The sequence below is a fragment of the Oncorhynchus keta genome, unplaced genomic scaffold (genome assembly GCF_023373465.1).
Source record: "Oncorhynchus keta strain PuntledgeMale-10-30-2019 unplaced genomic scaffold, Oket_V2 Un_contig_10656_pilon_pilon, whole genome shotgun sequence".
NCBI lineage: Eukaryota > Metazoa > Chordata > Actinopteri > Salmoniformes > Salmonidae > Oncorhynchus > Oncorhynchus keta.
In genome coordinates, this window is record NW_026277161.1 from 39,387 (window position 1) to 53,551 (window position 14,165).

The following is a 14,165-nucleotide window of genomic DNA, read 5'->3' on the forward strand; positions in this document are numbered from 1 at the left end:
AACCAGCCACCAAGTCCTGTGCCCCAGCGGTGGCAGTTGCACCTCCTACCGGTGGTTGTTCACGTCAAATCCTTGATTGGAAAAAAGGAAAGTTGTGATGGTCTGTGCGACGACCAAGCAGTCCATTTTAACAGTGGGTACTGTGGCCGAGCTGTCCAGAGAACTGGATTTAAGGACCCAGTCTTTCGGAGGTGTCGGTTCAAAGTCCACCGCTGAAACTTTTTCTCAACAGAAAACTGTAATGTAATTTCAAACAAGGCCACCAAGGACACCGGACAAATAAAGGGAATCCAGCCTTTACCCTAATTCCCACGTCTGTTATTGCAATTATCTGCCGTGTTTTTCTAATTCAATCTGCTTCAGACATAAAATTAGAAACTAATTCTAAGTTTATACGATGGAAGAAAGAGTAACATCAGATAAATTAAGATTTTTAAAAAGAGAATCAAAAAATGATGAAGGACGCAAGAGCAACATGAGATACATAAAGATTTTAAAGAAGAAAATGAAAAAGAAGACTAAAATACAAGGAAGTGCAGACGCTCTAAGTAACTGACTAGAAAGTGTGAATAGTTTGCCAGAGCTGGGTAGTGTGGCCGAGCGGTCTAAGGCGCTGGATTTAGGCTCCAGTCTCTAAGGAGGCGTGGGTTCAAATCCCACCACTGCCATCTTTATTGAGTTTGTTTGCACAAGCTATCACATCTTTCTGCTTTATTTCAGCGTTTTTACTTTCATGTCGCCCATGCAAGGGAGAAAAGAAGCAATGTTGTGTGTCACGGATGGGGTTCCAACTCAATAGTGTAGTCCATCGCCTTTACCAACCAGCCACCAAGTCCTGTGCCCCAGCGGTGGCAGTTGCACCTCCTACCGGTGGTTGTTCACGTCAAATCCTTGATTGGAAAAAGGAAAGTTGTGATGGTCTGTGCGACGACCAAGCAGTCCATTTTAACAGTGGGTACTGTGGCCGAGCTGTCCAGAGAACTGGATTTAAGGACCCAGTCTTTCGGAGGTGTCGGTTCAAAGTCCACCGCTGAAACTTTTTTCAACAGAAAACTGTAATGTAATTTCAAACAAGGCCACCAAGGACACCGGACAAATAAAGGGAATCCAGCCTTTACCCTAATTCCCACGTCTGTTATTGCAATTATCTGCCGTGTTTTTCTAATTCAATCTGCTTCAGACATAAAATTAGAAACTAATTCTAAGTTTATACGATGGAAGAAAGAGTAACATCAGATAAATTAAGATTTTTAAAAAGAGAATCAAAAAATGATGAAGGACGCAAGAGCAACATGAGATACATAAAGATTTTAAAGAAGAAAATGAAAAAGAAGACTAAAATACAAGGAAGTGCAGACGCTCTAAGTAACTGACGAGAAAGTGTGAATAGTTTGTTAGAGCTGGGTAGTGTGGCCGAGCGGTCTAAGGCGCTGGATTTAGGCTCCAGTCTCTAAGGAGGCGTGGGTTCAAATCCCACCACTGCCATCTTTATTGAGTTTGTTTGCACAAGCTATCACATCTTCTGCTTTATTTCAGCGTTTTTACTTTCATGTCGCCCATGCAAGGGAGAAAAGAAGCAATGTTGTGTGTCACGGATGGGGTTCCAACTCAATAGTGTAGTCCATCGCCTTAACCAACCAGCCACCAAGTCCTGTGCCCCAGCGGTGGCAGTTGCACCTCCTACCGGTGGTTGTTCACGTCAAATCCTTGATTGGAAAAAAGGAAAGTTGTGATGGTCTGTGCGACGACCAAGCAGTCCATTTTAACAGTGGGTACTGTGGCCGAGCTGTCCAGAGAACTGGATTTAAGGACCCAGTCTTTCGGAGGTGTCGGTTCAAAGTCCACCGCTGAAACTTTTTTTCAAAAGAAAACTGTCATGTAATTTCAAACAAGGCCACCAAGGACACCGGACAAATAAAGGGAATCCAGCCTTTACCCTAATTCCCACGTCTGTTATTGCAATTATCTGCCGTGTTTTTCTAATTCAATCTGCTTCAGACATAAAATTAGAAACTAATTCTAAGTTTATACGATGGAAGAAAGAGTAACATCAGATAAATTAAGATTTTTAAAAAGAGAATCAAAAAATGATGAAGGACGCAAGAGCAACATGAGATACATAAAGATTTTAAAGAAGAAAATGAAAAAGAAGACTAAAATACAAGGAAGTGCAGACGCTCTAAGTAACTGACGAGAAAGTGTGAATAGTTTGTTAGAGCTGGGTAGTGTGGCCGAGCGGTCTAAGGCGCTGGATTTAGGCTCCAGTCTCTAAGGAGGCGTGGGTTCAAATCCCACCACTGCCATCTTTATTGAGTTTGTTTGCACAAGCTATCACATCTTCTGCTTTATTTCAGCGTTTTTACTTTCATGTCGCCCATGCAAGGGAGAAAAGAAGCAATGTTGTGTGTCACGGATGGGGTTCCAACTCAATAGTGTAGTCCATCGCCTTAACCAACCAGCCACCAAGTCCTGTGCCCCAGCGGTGGCAGTTGCACCTCCTACCGGTGGTTGTTCACGTCAAATCCTTGATTGGAAAAAAGGAAAGTTGTGATGGTCTGTGCGACGACCAAGCAGTCCATTTTAACAGTGGGTACTGTGGCCGAGCTGTCCAGAGAACTGGATTTAAGGACCCAGTCTTTCGGAGGTGTCGGTTCAAAGTCCACCGCTGAAACTTTTTCTCAACAGAAAACTGTAATGTAATTTCAAACAAGGCCACCAAGGACACCGGACAAATAAAGGGAATCCAGCCTTTACCCTAATTCCCACGTCTGTTATTGCAATTATCTGCCGTGTTTTTCTAATTCAATCTGCTTCAGACATAAAATTAGAAACTAATTCTAAGTTTATACGATGGAAGAAAGAGTAACATCAGATAAATTAAGATTTTTAAAAAGAGAATCAAAAAAAATGAAGGACGCAAGAGCAACATGAGATACATAAAGATTTTAAAGAAGAAAATGAAAAAGAAGACTAAAATACAAGGAAGTGCAGACGCTCTAAGTAACTGACTAGAAAGTGTGAATAGTTTGCCAGAGCTGGGTAGTGTGGCCGAGCGGTCTAAGGCGCTGGATTTAGGCTCCAGTCTCTAAGGAGGCGTGGGTTCAAATCCCACCACTGCCATCTTTATTGAGTTTGTTTGCACAAGCTATCACATGTTCTGCTTTATTTCAGCGTTTTTACTTTCACGTCGCCCATGCAAGGGAGAAAAGAAGCAATGTTGTGTGTCACGGATGGGGTTCCAACTCAATAGTGTAGTCCATCGCCTTTACCAACCAGCCACCAAGTCCTGTGCCCCAGCGGTGGCAGTTGCACCTCCTACCGGTGGTTGTTCACGTCAAATCCTTGATTGGAAAAAAGGAAAGTTGTGATGGTCTGTGCGACGACCAAGCAGTCCATTTTAACAGTGGGTACTGTGGCCGAGCTGTCCAGAGAACTGGATTTAAGGACCCAGTCTTTCGGAGGTGTCGGTTCAAAGTCCACCGCTGAAACTTTTTCTCAACAGAAAACTGTAATGTAATTTCAAACAAGGCCACCAAGGACACCGGACAAATAAAGGGAATCCAGCCTTTACCCTAATTCCCAAGTCTGTTATTGCAATTATATTCCGTGTTTTTCTAATTCAATCTGCTTCAGACATAAAAGCAGAAACTAATTCTAAGTTTATACGATGGAAGAAAGAGTAACATCAGATAAATTAAGATTTTTAAAAAGAGAATCAAAAAAGATGAAGGACGCAAGAGCAACATGAGATACATAAAGATTTTAAAGAAGAAAATGAAAAAGAAGACTAAAATACAAGGAAGTGCAGACGCTCTAAGTAACTGACGAGAAAGTGTGAATAGTTTGCCAGAGCTGGGTAGTGTGGCCGAGCGGTCTAAGGCGCTGGATTTAGGCTCCAGTCTCTAAGGAGGCGTGGGTTCAAATCCCACCACTGCCATCTTTATTGAGTTTGTTTCCACAAGCTATCACATGTTCTGCTTTATTTCAGCGTTTTTACTTTCATGTCGCCCATGCAAGGGAGAAAAGAAGCAATGTTGTGTGTCACGGATGGGGTTCCAACTCAATAGTGTAGTCCATCGCCTTAACCAACCAGCCACCAAGTCCTGTGCCCCCGCGGTGGCAGTTGCACCTCCTACCGGTGGTTGTTCACGTCAAATCCTTGATTGGAAAAAAGGAAAGTTGTGATGGTCTGTGCGACGACCAAGCAGTCCATTTTAACAGTGGGTACTGTGGCCGAGCTGTCCAGAGAACTGGATTTAAGGACCCAGTCTTTCGGAGGTTTGGGTTCAAAGTCCACCGCTGCAAGTTTTTCTCAACAGAAAACTGTAATGTAATTTCAAACAAGGCCACCAAGGACACCGGACAAATAAAGGGAATCCAGCCTTTACCCTAAATCCCACGTCTGTTATTGCAATTATCTGCCGTGTTTTTCGAATTCAATCTGCTTCAGACATAAAAGCAGAAACTAATTCTAAGTTTATACGATGGAAGAAAGAGTAACATCAGATAAATTCAGATTTTTAAAAAGAGAATCAAAAAAGATGAAGGACGCAAGAGCAACATGAGATACATAAAGATTTTAAAGAAGAAAATGAAAAAGAAGACTAAAATACAAGGAAGTGCAGACGCTCTAGGTAACTGACGAGAAAGTGTGAATAGTTTGCCAGAGCTGGGTAGTGTGGCCGAGCGGTCTAAGGCGCTGGATTTAGGCTCCAGTCTCTAAGGAGGCGTGGGTTCAAATCCCACCACTGCCATCTTTATTGAGTTTGTTTGCACAAGCTATCACATGTTCTGCTTTATTTCAGCGTTTTTACTTTCATGTCGCCCATGCAAGGGAGAAAAGAAGCAATGTTGTGTGTCACGGATGGGGTTCCAACTCAATAGTGTAGTCCATCGCCTTAACCAACCAGCCACCAAGTCCTGTGCCCCAGCGGTGGCAGTTGCACCTCCTACCGGTGGTTGTTCACGTCAAATCCTTGATTGGAAAAAAGGAAAGTTGTGATGGTCTGTGCGACGACCAAGCAGTCCATTTTAACAGTGGGTACTGTGGCCGAGCTGTCCAGAGAACTGGATTTAAGGACCCAGTCTTTCGGAGGTGTGGGTTCAAAGTCTACCGCTGCAAGTTTTTCTCAACAGAAAACTGTAATGTAATTTCAAACAAGGCCACCAAGGACACCGGACAAATAAAGGGAATCCAGCCTTTACCCTAATTCCCACGTCTGTTATTGCAATTATCTGCCGTGTTTTTCTAATTCAATCTGCTTCAGACATAAAAGCAGAAACTAATTCTAAGTTTATACGATGGAAGAAAGAGCAACATCAGATAAATTAAGATTTTTAAAAAGAGAATCAAAAAAAGATGAAGGACGCAAGAGCAACATGAGATACATAAAGATTTTAAAGAAGAAAATGAAAAAGAAGACTAAAATACAAGGAAGTGCAGACGCTCTAGGTAACTGACGAGAAAGTGTGAATAGTTTGCCAGAGCTGGGTAGTGTGGCCGAGCGGTCTAAGGCGCTGGATTAAGGCTCCAGTCTCTAAGGAGGCGTGGGTTCAAATCCCACCACTGCCATCTTTATTGAGTTTGTTTGCGCAAGCTATCACATGTTCTGCTTTATTTCAGGGTTTTTACTTTCATGTCGCCCATGCAAGGGAGAAAAGAAGCAATGTTGTGTGTCACGGATGGGGTTCCAACTCAATAGTGTAGTCCATCGCCTTAACCAACCAGCCACCAAGTCCTGTGCCCCCGCGGTGGCAGTTGCACCTCCTACCGGTGGTTGTTCACGTCAAATCCTTGATTGGAAAAAAGGAAAGTTGTGATGGTCTGTGCGACGACCAAGCAGTCCATTTTAACAGTGGGTACTGTGGCCGAGCTGTCCAGAGAACTGGATTTAAGGACCCAGTCTTTCGGAGGTGTGGGTTCAAAGTCCACCGCTGCTGAAAGTTTTTCTCAACAGAAAACTGTAATGTAATTTCAAACAAGGCCACCAAGGACACCGGACAAATAAAGGGAATCCAGCCTTTACCCTAATTCCCAAGTCTGTTATTGCAATTATCTGCCGTGTTTTTCTAATTCAATCTGCTTCAGACATAAAAGCAGAAACTAATTCTAAGTTTATACGATGGAAGAAAGAGCAACATCAGATAAATTAAGATTTTTAAAAAGAGAATCAAAAAAGATGAAGGACGCAAGAGCAACATGAGATACATAAAGATTTTAAAGAAGAAAATGAAAAAGAAGACTAAAATACAAGGAAGTGCAGACGCTCTAGGTAACTGACGAGAAAGTGTGAATAGTTTGCCAGAGCTGGGTAGTGTGGCCGAGCGGTCTAAGGCGCTGGATTAAGGCTCCAGTCTCTAAGGAGGCGTGGGTTCAAATCCCACCACTGCCATCTTTATTGAGTTTGTTTGCGCAAGCTATCACATGTTCTGCTTTATTTCAGGGTTTTTACTTTCATGTCGCCCATGCAAGGGAGAAAAGAAGCAATGTTGTGTGTCACGGATGGGGTTCCAACTCAATAGTGTAGTCCATCGCCTTAACCAACCAGCCACCAAGTCCTGTGCCCCGCGGTGGCAGTTGCACCTCCTACCGGTGGTTGTTCACGTCAAATCCTTGATTGGAAAAAGGAAAGTTGTGATGGTCTGTGCGACGACCAAGCAGTCCATTTTAACAGTGGGTACTGTGGCCGAGCTGTCCAGAGAACTGGATTTAAGGACCCAGTCTTTCGGAGGTGTGGGTTCAAAGTCCACCGCTGCAACTTTTTCTCAACAGAAAACTGTAATGTAATTTCAAACAAGGCCACCAAGGACACCGGACAAATAAAGGGAATCCAGCCTTTACCCTAATTCCCAAGTCTGTTATTGCAATTATATTCCGTGTTTTTCTAATTCAATCTGCTTCAGACATAAAAGCAGAAACTAATTCTAAGTTTATACGATGGAAGAAAGAGCAACATCAGATAAATTAAGATTTTTAAAAAGAGAATCAAAAAATGATGAAGGACGCAAGAGCAACATGAGATACATAAAGATTTTAAAGAAGAAAATGAAAAAGAAGACTAAAATACAAGGAAGTGCAGACGCTCTAGGTAACTGACGAGAAAGTGTGAATAATTTGCCAGAGCTGGGTAGTGTGGCCGAGCGGTCTAAGGCGCTGGATTAAGGCTCCAGTCTCTAAGGAGGCGTGGGTTCAAATCCCACCACTGCCATCTTTATTGAGCTTGTTTGCGCAAGCTATCACATGTTCTGCTTTATTTCAGGGTTTTTACTTTCATGTCGCCCATGCAAGGGAGAAAAGAAGCAATGTTGTGTGTCACGGATGGGGTTCCAACTCAATAGTGTAGTCCATCGCCTTAACCAACCAGCCACCAAGTCCTGTGCCCCGCGGTGGCAGTTGCACCTCCTACCGGTGGTTGTTCACGTCAAATCCTTGATTGGAAAAAGGAAAGTTGTGATGGTCTGTGCGACGACCAAGCAGTCCATTTTAACAGTGGGTACTGTGGCCGAGCTGTCCAGAGAACTGGATTTAAGGACCCAGTCTTTCGGAGGTGTGGGTTCAAAGTCCACGCTGCAAGTTTTTCTCAACAGAAAACTGTAATGTAATTTCAAACAAGGCCACCAAGGACACCGGACAAATAAAGGGAATCCAGCCTTTACCCTAATTCCCAAGTCTGTTATTGCAATTATCTGCCGTGTTTTTCTAATTCAATCTGCTTCAGACATAAAAGCAGAAACTAATTCTAAGTTTATCCGATGGAAGAAAGAGCAACATTAAATAAATTAAGATTTTTAAAAAGAGAATCAAAAAATGATGAAGGACGCAAGAGCAACATGAGATACATAAAGATTTTAAAGAAGAAAATGAAAAAGAAGACTAAAATACAAGGAAGTGCAGACGCTCTAGGTAACTGACGAGAAAGTGCAAATAATTTGCCAGAGCTGGGTAGTGTGGCCGAGCGGTCTAAGGCGCTGGATTAAGGCTCCAGTCTCTAAGGAGGCGTGGGTTCAAATCCCACCACTGCCATCTTTATTGAGCTTGTTTGCGCAAGCTATCACACGTTCTTCTATATTTCAGGGTTTTTACTTTCATGTCGCCCATGCAAGGGAGAAAATAAGCAATGTTGTGTGTCACGGATGGGGTTCCAACTCAATAGTGTACTCCATCGCCTTAACCAACCAGCCACCAAGTCCTGTGCCCCGCGGTGGCAGTTGCACCTCCTCCTACCGGTGGTTGTTCACGTCAAATCCTTGATTGGAAAAAAGGAAAGTTGTGATGGTCTGTGCGACGACCAAGCAGTCCATTTTAACAGTGGGTACTGTGGCCGAGCTGTCCAGAGAACTGGATTTAAGGACCCAGTCTTTCGGTTCAAAGTCTACCGCTGCAAGTTTTTCTCAACAGAAAACTGTAATATAATTTCAAACAAGGCCACCAAGGACACCAGACAAATAAAGGGAATCCAGCCTTTACCCTAAATCCCACGTCTGTTATTGCAATTATTCTGCCGTGTTTTTCTAATTCAATCTGCTTCAGACATAAAAGCAGAAACTAATTCTAAGTTTATACAATGGAAGAAAGAGCAACATCAGATAAATTAAGATTTTTAAAAAGAGTATCAAAAAAAGATGAAGGGCGCAAGAGCAACATGAGATACATAAAGATTTTAAAGAAGAAAATGAAAAAGAAGACTAAAATACAAGGAAGTGCAGACGCTCTAGGTAACTGACGAGAAAGTGCAAATAATTTGCCAGAGCTGGGTAGTGTGGCCGAGCGGTCTAAGGCGCTGGATTAAGGCTCCAGTCTCTAAGGAGGCGTGGGTTCAAATCCCACCACTGCCATCTTTATTGAGCTTGTTTGCGCAAGCTATCACATGTTCTGCTTTATTTCAGGGTTTTTACTTTCATGTCGCCCATGCAAGGGAGAAAAGAAGCAATGTTGTGTGTCACGGATGGGGTTCCAACTCAATAGTGTAGTCCATCGCCTTAACCAACCAGCCACCAAGTCCTGTGCTCCCGCGGTGGCAGTTGCACCTCCAACCGGTGGTTGTTCACGTCAAATCCTTGATTGGAAAAAAAGGAAAGTTTTGATGGTCTGTGCGACGACCAAGCAGTCCATTTTAACAGTGTGTACTGTGGCCGAGCTGTCCAGAGAACTGGATTTAAGGACCCAGTCTTTCGGAGGTGTGGGTTCAAAGTCCAACGCTGCAAGTTTTTCTCAACAGAAAACTGTAATGTAATTTCAAACAAGGCCACCAAGGACACCGGACAAATAAAGGGAATCCAGCCTTTACCCTAAATCCCACGTCTGTTATTGCAATTATCTGCCGTGTTTTTCTAATTCAATCTGCTTCAGACATAAAAGCAGAAACTAATTCTAAGTTTATACGATGGAAGAAAGAGCAACATCAGATAAATTAAGATTTTTAAAAAGAGAATAAAAAAAGATGAAGGACGCAAGAGCAACATGAGATACATGGAGATTTTAAAGAAGAAAATGAAAAAGGAGATGAAAATACAAGGAAGTGCAGACGCTCTAGGTAACTGACGAGAAAGTGTGAATTGTTTGCCAGAGCAGGGTAGTGTGGCCGAGCGGTCTAAGGCGCTGGATTAAGGCTCCAGTCTCTAAGGAGGCGTGGGTTCAAATCCCACCACTGCCATCTTTATTGAGCTTATTTGCGCAAGCTATCACATGTTCTGCTTTATTTCCGGGTTTTTACTTTCATGTCGCCCATGCAAGGGAGAAAAGAAGCAATGTTGTGTGTCACGAATGTGGTTCCAACTCAATAGTGTAGTCCATCGCCTTAACCAACCAGCCACCAAGTCCTGTGCTCCCGCGGTGGCAGTTGCACCTCCAACCGGTGGTTGTTCACGTCAAATCCTTGATTGGAAAAAAGGAAAGTTGTGATGGTCTGTGCGACGACCAAGCAGTCCATTTTAACAGTGGGTACTGTGGCCGAGCTGTCCAGAGAACTGGATTTAAGGACCCAGTCTTTCGGAGGTGTGGGTTCAAAGTCCACCGCTGCAAGTTTTTCTCAACAGAAAACTGTAATGTAATTTCAAACAAGGCCACCAAGGACACCGGACAAATAAAGGGAATCCAGCCTTTACCCTAAATCCCAAGTCTGTTATTGCAATTATCTGCCGTGTTTTTCTAATTCAATCTGCTTCAGACATAAAAGCAGAAACTAATTCTAAGTTTATACGATGGAAGAAAGAGCAACATCAGATAAATTAAGATTTTTAAAAAGAGAATCAAAAAAGATGAAGGACGCAAGAGCAACATGAGATACATAAAGATTTTAAAGAAGAAAATGAAAAAGAAGACTAAAATACAAGGAAGTGCAGACGCTCTAGGTAACTGACGAGAAAGTGTGAATAATTTGCCAGAGCTGGGTAGTGTGGCCGAGCGGTCTAAGGCGCTGGATTAAGGCTCCAGTCTCTAAGGAGGCGTGGGTTCAAATCCCACCACTGCCATCTTTATTGAGCTTGTTTGCGCAAGCTATCACATGTTCTGCTTTATTTCAGGGTTTTTACTTTCATGTCGCCCATGCAAGGGAGAAAAGAAGCAATGTTGTGTGTCACGGATGGGGTTCCAACTCAATAGTGTAGTCCATCGCCTTAACCAACCAGCCACCAAGTCCTGTGCCCCGCGGTGGCAGTTGCACCTCCTACCGGTGGTTGTTCACGTCAAATCCTTGATTGGAAAAAGGAAAGTTGTGATGGTCTGTGCGACGACCAAGCAGTCCATTTTAACAGTGGGTACTGTGGCCGAGCTGTCCAGAGAACTGGATTTAAGGACCCAGTCTTTCGGAGGTGTGGGTTCAAAGTCCACCGCTGCAGTTTTTCTCAACAGAAAACTGTAATGTAATTTCAAACAAGGCCACCAAGGACACCGGACAAATAAAGGGGGAATCCAGCCTTTACCCTAAATCCCAAGTCTGTTATTGCAATTATCTGCCGTGTTTTTCTAATTCAATCTGCTTCAGACATAAAAGCAGAAACTAATTCTAAGTTTATACGATGGAAGAAAGAGCAACATCAGATAAATTAAGATTTTTAAAAAGAGAATCAAAAAAGATGAAGGACGCAAGAGCAACATGAGATACATAAAGATTTTAAAGAAGAAAATGAAAAAGAAGACTAAAATACAAGGAAGTGCAGACGCTCTAGGTAACTGACGAGAAAGTGCAAATAATTTGCCAGAGCTGGGTAGTGTGGCCGAGCGGTCTAAGGCGCTGGATTAAGGCTCCAGTCTCTAAGGAGGCGTGGGTTCAAATCCCACCACTGCCATCTTTATTGAGCTTGTTTGCGCAAGCTATCACATGTTCTGCTTTATTTCAGGTTTTTACTTTCATGTCGCCCATGCAAGGGAGAAAAGAAGCAATGTTGTGTGTCACGGATGGGGTTCCAACTCAATAGTGTAGTCCATCGCCTTAACCAACCAGCCACCAAGTCCTGTGCCCCGCGGTGGCAGTTGCACCTCCTACCGGTGGTTGTTCACGTCAAATCCTTGATTGGAAAAAGGAAAGTTGTGATGGTCTGTGCGACGACCAAGCAGTCCATTTTAACAGTGGGTACTGTGGCCGAGCTGTCCAGAGAACTGGATTTAAGGACCCAGTCTTTCGGAGGTGTGGGTTCAAAGTCCACCGCTGCAAGTTTTTCTCAACAGAAAACTGTAATGTAATTTCAAACAAGGCCACCAAGGACACCGGACAAATAAAGGGAATCCAGCCTTTACCCTAATTCCCAAGTCTGTTATTGCAATTATCTGCCGTGTTTTTCTAATTCAATCTGCTTCAGACATAAAAGCAGAAACTAATTCTAAGTTTATACGATGGAAGAAAGAGCAACATCAGATAAATTAAGATTTTTAAAAAGAGAATCAAAAAAGATGAAGGACGCAAGAGCAACATGAGATACATAAAGATTTTAAAGAAGAAAATGAAAAAGAAGACTAAAATACAAGGAAGTGCAGACGCTCTAGGTAACTGACGAGAAAGTGTGAATAATTTGCCAGAGCTGGGTAGTGTGGCCGAGCGGTCTAAGGCGCTGGATTAAGGCTCCAGTCTCTAAGGAGGCGTGGGTTCAAATCCCACCACTGCCATCTTTATTGAGTTTGTTTGCGCAAGCTATCACATGTTCTGCTTTATTTCAGGGTTTTTACTTTCATGTCGCCCATGCAAGGGAGAAAAGAAGCAATGTTGTGTGTCACGGATGGGGTTCCAACTCAATAGTGTAGTCCATCGCCTTAACCAACCAGCCACCAAGTCCTGTGCCCCGCGGTGGCAGTTGCACCTCCTACCGGTGGTTGTTCACGTCAAATCCTTGATTGGAAAAAAGGAAAGTTGTGATGGTCTGTGCGACGACCAAGCAGTCCATTTTAACAGTGGGTACTGTGGCCGAGCTGTCCAGAGAACTGGATTTAAGGACCCAGTCTTTCGGAGGTGTGGGTTCAAAGTCCACCGCTGCAAGTTTTTCTCAACAGAAAACTGTAATGTAATTTCAAACAAGGCCACCAAGGACACCGGACAAATAAAGGGAATCCAGCCTTTACCCTAATTCCCAAGTCTGTTATTGCAATTATCTGCCGTGTTTTTCTAATTCAATCTGCTTCAGACATAAAAGCAGAAACTAATTCTAAGTTTATACGATGGAAGAAAGAGCAACATCAGATAAATTAAGATTTTTAAAAAGAGAATCAAAAAAGATGAAGGACGCAAGAGCAACATGAGATACATAAAGATTTTAAAGAAGAAAATGAAAAAGAAGACTAAAATACAAGGAAGTGCAGACGCTCTAGGTAACTGACGAGAAAGTGTGCAAATAATTTGCCAGAGCTGGGTAGTGTGGCCGAGCGGTCTAAGGCGCTGGATTAAGGCTCCAGTCTCTAAGGAGGCGTGGGTTCAAATCCCACCACTGCCATCTTTATTGAGTTTGTTTGCGCAAGCTATCACATGTTCTGCTTTATTTCAGGGTTTTTACTTTCATGTCGCCCATGCAAGGGAGAAAAGAAGCAATGTTGTGTGTCACGGATGGGGTTCCAACTCAATAGTGTAGTCCATCGCCTTAACCAACCAGCCACCAAGTCCTGTGCCCCGCGGTGGCAGTTGCACCTCCTACCGGTGGTTGTTCACGTCAAATCCTTGATTGGAAAAAGGAAAGTTGTGATGGTCTGTGCGACGACCAAGCAGTCCATTTTAACAGTGGGTACTGTGGCCGAGCTGTCCAGAGAACTGGATTTAAGGACCCAGTCTTTCGGAGGTGTGGGTTCAAAGTCCACCGCTGCAAGTTTTTCTCAACAGAAAACTGTAATGTAATTTCAAACAAGGCCACCAAGGACACCGGACAAATAAAGGGAATCCAGCCTTTACCCTAAATTCCCAAGTCTGTTATTGCAATTATATCTGCCGTGTTTTTCTAATTCAATCTGCTTCAGACATAAAAGCAGAAACTAATTCTAAGTTTATACGATGGAAGAAAGAGCAACATCAGATAAATTAAGATTTTTAAAAAGAGAATCAAAAAAGATGAAGGACGCAAGAGCAACATGAGATACATAAAGATTTTAAAGAAGAAAATGAAAAAGAAGACTAAAATACAAGGAAGTGCAGACGCTCTAGGTAACTGACGAGAAAGTGTGAATAGTTTGCCAGAGCTGGGTAGTGTGGCCGAGCGGTCTAAGGCGCTGGATTAAGGCTCCAGTCTCTAAGGAGGCGTGGGTTCAAATCCCACCACTGCCATCTTTATTGAGCTTGTTTGCGCAAGCTATCACATGTTCTGCTTTATTTCAGGGTTTTTACTTTCATGTCGCCCATGCAAGGGAGAAAAGAAGCAATGTTGTGTGTCACGGATGGGGTTCCAACTCAATAGTGTAGTCCATCGCCTTAACCAACCAGCCACCAAGTCCTGTGCCCCGCGGTGGCAGTTGCACCTCCTACCGGTGGTTGTTCACGTCAAATCCTTGATTGGAAAAAGGAAAGTTGTGATGGTCTGTGCGACGACCAAGCAGTCCATTTTAACAGTGGGTACTGTGGCCGAGCTGTCCAGAGAACTGGATTTAAGGACCCAGTCTTTCGGAGGTGTGGGTTCAAAGTCCCACCGCTGCAACTTTTTCTCAACAGAAAACTGTAATGTAATTTCAAACAAGGCCACCAAGGACACCGGACAAA

The 14,165-nt window shown here is 43.3% G+C and overlaps 17 non-coding genes across 17 annotated transcripts; all 17 read left to right on the forward strand.

Moving 5' to 3' along the window:
* Positions 1–586: 586 nt before the first annotated feature.
* On the forward strand, positions 587–668 carry trnal-uag (transfer RNA leucine (anticodon UAG)). The gene has a single exon. It is a non-coding gene; the product is annotated as a tRNA-Leu (tRNA).
* Positions 669–1,403: 735 nt separating this feature from the next.
* On the forward strand, positions 1,404–1,485 carry trnal-uag (transfer RNA leucine (anticodon UAG)). Its single transcript has one exon. It is a non-coding gene; the product is annotated as a tRNA-Leu (tRNA).
* Positions 1,486–2,221: 736 nt separating this feature from the next.
* On the forward strand, positions 2,222–2,303 carry trnal-uag (transfer RNA leucine (anticodon UAG)). The gene has a single exon. It is a non-coding gene; the product is annotated as a tRNA-Leu (tRNA).
* Positions 2,304–3,038: 735 nt separating this feature from the next.
* Positions 3,039–3,120, forward strand: trnal-uag (transfer RNA leucine (anticodon UAG)). The gene has a single exon. It is a non-coding gene; the product is annotated as a tRNA-Leu (tRNA).
* Positions 3,121–3,855: 735 nt separating this feature from the next.
* Positions 3,856–3,937, forward strand: trnal-uag (transfer RNA leucine (anticodon UAG)). The gene has a single exon. It is a non-coding gene; the product is annotated as a tRNA-Leu (tRNA).
* A 735-nt stretch (positions 3,938–4,672) lies between these two features.
* Positions 4,673–4,754, forward strand: trnal-uag (transfer RNA leucine (anticodon UAG)). The gene has a single exon. It is a non-coding gene; the product is annotated as a tRNA-Leu (tRNA).
* A 736-nt stretch (positions 4,755–5,490) lies between these two features.
* On the forward strand, positions 5,491–5,572 carry trnal-aag (transfer RNA leucine (anticodon AAG)). Its single transcript has one exon. It is a non-coding gene; the product is annotated as a tRNA-Leu (tRNA).
* A 738-nt stretch (positions 5,573–6,310) lies between these two features.
* trnal-aag (transfer RNA leucine (anticodon AAG)) lies at positions 6,311–6,392 on the forward strand. The gene has a single exon. It is a non-coding gene; the product is annotated as a tRNA-Leu (tRNA).
* A 734-nt stretch (positions 6,393–7,126) lies between these two features.
* On the forward strand, positions 7,127–7,208 carry trnal-aag (transfer RNA leucine (anticodon AAG)). The gene has a single exon. It is a non-coding gene; the product is annotated as a tRNA-Leu (tRNA).
* Positions 7,209–7,941: 733 nt separating this feature from the next.
* On the forward strand, positions 7,942–8,023 carry trnal-aag (transfer RNA leucine (anticodon AAG)). The gene has a single exon. It is a non-coding gene; the product is annotated as a tRNA-Leu (tRNA).
* Positions 8,024–8,753: 730 nt separating this feature from the next.
* Positions 8,754–8,835, forward strand: trnal-aag (transfer RNA leucine (anticodon AAG)). The gene has a single exon. It is a non-coding gene; the product is annotated as a tRNA-Leu (tRNA).
* Positions 8,836–9,571: 736 nt separating this feature from the next.
* On the forward strand, positions 9,572–9,653 carry trnal-aag (transfer RNA leucine (anticodon AAG)). The gene has a single exon. It is a non-coding gene; the product is annotated as a tRNA-Leu (tRNA).
* Positions 9,654–10,388: 735 nt separating this feature from the next.
* Positions 10,389–10,470, forward strand: trnal-aag (transfer RNA leucine (anticodon AAG)). The gene has a single exon. It is a non-coding gene; the product is annotated as a tRNA-Leu (tRNA).
* Positions 10,471–11,204: 734 nt separating this feature from the next.
* On the forward strand, positions 11,205–11,286 carry trnal-aag (transfer RNA leucine (anticodon AAG)). Its single transcript has one exon. It is a non-coding gene; the product is annotated as a tRNA-Leu (tRNA).
* Positions 11,287–12,018: 732 nt separating this feature from the next.
* Positions 12,019–12,100, forward strand: trnal-aag (transfer RNA leucine (anticodon AAG)). Its single transcript has one exon. It is a non-coding gene; the product is annotated as a tRNA-Leu (tRNA).
* Positions 12,101–12,836: 736 nt separating this feature from the next.
* On the forward strand, positions 12,837–12,918 carry trnal-aag (transfer RNA leucine (anticodon AAG)). The gene has a single exon. It is a non-coding gene; the product is annotated as a tRNA-Leu (tRNA).
* Positions 12,919–13,654: 736 nt separating this feature from the next.
* On the forward strand, positions 13,655–13,736 carry trnal-aag (transfer RNA leucine (anticodon AAG)). The gene has a single exon. It is a non-coding gene; the product is annotated as a tRNA-Leu (tRNA).
* Positions 13,737–14,165: the final 429 nt, after the last annotated feature.